The sequence below is a fragment of the Cyanistes caeruleus genome, chromosome 24 (assembly GCF_971803275.1).
Source record: "Cyanistes caeruleus chromosome 24, bCyaCae1.hap1.1, whole genome shotgun sequence".
Taxonomy (NCBI): Eukaryota; Metazoa; Chordata; class Aves; order Passeriformes; family Paridae; genus Cyanistes; species Cyanistes caeruleus.
This window is the reverse complement of record NC_141724.1, coordinates 5,418,680-5,421,732: the sequence shown is the minus strand read 5'-3', so window position 1 is coordinate 5,421,732 and position 3,053 is coordinate 5,418,680.

The window sequence follows — 3,053 nt, the reverse complement described above, 5'->3', positions numbered from 1 at the left end:
CTCCAGCTCTCTCAGATCTCCTGTAGGTACTGGGAGGGGCTCTCAGAAGAGCTTTCTCCTCTCCAGGCTGAATATGCCCAGCTCTCCCAGGCTGTCCTCAGAGCAGAGGAGCTCCAGCTCTTGGAGCATCTCCACATCCTCCTCTGGACTCTCTCCAGGAGCTCCATGTCCTTCCTGTACCGAGGCCCTCAGAGCTGGAAGCAGCTGCAGGTGGGGTCTCACCTGAGCGGAGCAGAGGAGCAGAATCCCCTTGTTTGCTGCAGCCCAGGGCATGGAGGGGTTTCTGGACTGAGCTGAAATGTGAGTATTGCTGTGTTGTGTCCAGGTTGCTCAGAACTTTATCGCTCTGGATTGCAGTGTCCAAGGTGGTGTCCTTGTTTTGGCGTGGGAGCAGATCTGGCCCACCTGCGATCCCTCTGGGTGGGATGGCTGTGGAAGCATGTCCTTCCTGCTGCAGGGCAGGTGTGCTGGGAGGCTCCCGTGCCTTTCACCTGTTTCCTGAGGCTGAATTCCCAGACAGCAACACTGGAAGGGCCGCACACCACAAGGGAGGGGTGATCCAGCAGCACCAAGCAATGCTGGCAGCTGTGTGATCTGGGAATGGTTCCTGTCCCTAGGCTTGGTGTGTCACTCCCTGCAGAGCCCACCTGCTGGCTGCCACTGGGACCAGTTTCTTCTCACCTTCTGCCACACACTGAAGCCCTGGTTCTGTTCCATAACCTGTTTTACCTGACTTTGCTCCCAATGGCCATGTGCTCTACCTTAGGGACATCTACTCACCTCTCGTGATTGGGCACCCAGCGGGGAGCATGTCCCTGATGGCTTGTGAGGAAATGACTGTGGGACCCAACATGTCTCTGCCTCTTGCCTTCAGCTTTCTGGGCTGGGTTTTCATCCAATTTGAGACTTTCTGTTTCACAAACAACCTTCAGTCTGTGTCTCTTCTACAATACCATGGTGTGTGTGACCTGTACTCTTTCCCTTCCATGCCCCTTGCTGGTATGGAGGGTTGGAGGATCAAACTTAGAAGTCCAAATGATCCTATGGGACAGGTAATAAAGAGAGAAGGATGACAGTGTACTTAAAAGGCTAAAAGAAGAGGACCAGAATGGGGGTAATGCACAGGAACATCCCCAGCTTTCCCCACACTCCTAGGGTTAGGGTTAGGGTTTGGGTGTGGGTTTGGGTTAGGGTTAGGGGTTTGGACAGGTTTGGAGATGTGGGGTTAGGGTTAGGATAGGGTTTAGGGTTTGGACAGGTTTGGGTTAGGGTCAGGTTAGGGTTAGGGTTGGGTTAGGGTTAGCGTTCGGGCTAGGGTTAGGTTAGGGTTGGGTTAGGGTTAGGGTTAGGTTAGGGTTTGGGGTTTGGACAGGTTTGGAGGTGTGGGTTAAGGTTAGGTTAGGGTTAGGGTTAGGGTTTAGGGTTAGGGTTAGGGGTTAGGGTTAGGGTTAGGTTAGGGTTAGGGTTAGGGTTCGGGGTTTGGACAGGTTTGGAGGTGTGGGGTTAGGGTTAGGTTAGGGTTTAGGGTTTGGACAGGTTTGGGTTAGGGTTAGGGTTAGGTTAGGGTTGGGTTAGGATTAGGGTTAGGGCTAGGGTTAGGGTTAGGGTTTAGGGTTAGGGTTAGGGTTAGGGGTTAGGGTTAGGGTTCGGGTTAGGGTTAGGGTTTGGGTTAGGGTTAGGTTAGGGTTGGGTTAGGGGTTAGGGGTTAGGGGTTAGGGTTAGGGTTCGGGTTAGGGTTAGGGTTAGGTTAGGGTTGGGTTAGGGGTTAGGGGTTAGGGGTTAGGGTTAGGGTTAGGGTTAGGGTTAGGGGTTAGGGTTAGGGTTAGGTTAGGGTTCAGGGTTTGGACAGGTTTGGAGGTGTGTGGTCGCAGCTGCAGAGGAGCCTCAGTCCCAGCTCAGGCAGAGGGACAGTGACAGCCGGAGTGGCTCATGAATGCTTGGACAGGGGAGCTCCCTGACCCGGCCCAGCCTCTGTGTGATGGGCATGTGCCCTTCCCTTCTCACTGGCCAAAGTGCAGCCTTGTCAGCACATCCCCATCCCTGCTTGTGCTCTCTGCGGACACACACTTCTGGCTGTTCTCATGGGCACGGATCTCCTCAGCCTGCTCCAGTAATGTTCCATGTCCTGGAAAGGCTCTGGTAGGACAGGCCTCACAGTCAGGTCAAACCCCTCATTCCCTGGAAGCCTCTGAGGCTCTGGGATGAATCCCAGAATCATTAATGCTGGAAAAGACCTCAAGGTCAAGTCCAAGGTCAAGTCCAAGCTGTGCCCAATCCCCACGTTGTCCCCCAGCCCAGAGCACTGAATGCCTCATCCACGTGTTCTTCAGACCCCTCCAGGGATGGGGTTAGGGTTAGGGTTAGGGTTAGGGTTAGGGTTAGGGTTAGGGTTAGGGTTAGGGTTTGGGGTTAGGGTTAGGGTTAGGGTTAGGGTTAGGGTTAGGGGTTAGGGTTAGGGTTAGGGTTAGGGTTAGGGTTAGGGGTTAGGGTTAGGGTTAGGGTTAGGGTTAGGGTTAGGGGTTAGGGTTAGGGTTCGTGTTAGGGTTTGGGTTAGGGTTAGGTTAGGGTTGGGTTAGGGGTTAGGGGTTAGGGGTTAGGGTTAGGGTTAGGGTTAGGGTTAGGGGTTAGGGTTAGGGTTAGGGTTAGGTTAGGGTTCAGGGTTTGGACAGGTTTGGAGGTGTGTGGTCGCAGCTGCAGAGGAGCCTCAGTCCCAGCTCAGGCAGAGGGACAGTGACAGCCGGAGTGGCTCATGAATGCTTGGACAGGGGAGCTCCCTGACCCGGCCCAGCCTCTGTGTGATGGGCATGTGCCCTTCCCTTCTCACTGGCCAAAGTGCAGCCTTGTCAGCACATCCCCATCCCTGCTTGTGCTCTCTGCGGACACACACTTCTGGCTGTTCTCATGGGCACGGATCTCCTCAGCCTGCTCCAGTAATGTTCCATGTCCTGGAAAGGCTCTGGTAGGACAGGCCTCACAGTCAGGTCAAACCCCTCATTCCCTGGAAGCCTCTGAGGCTCTGGGATGAATCCCAGAATCATTAATGCTGGAAAAGA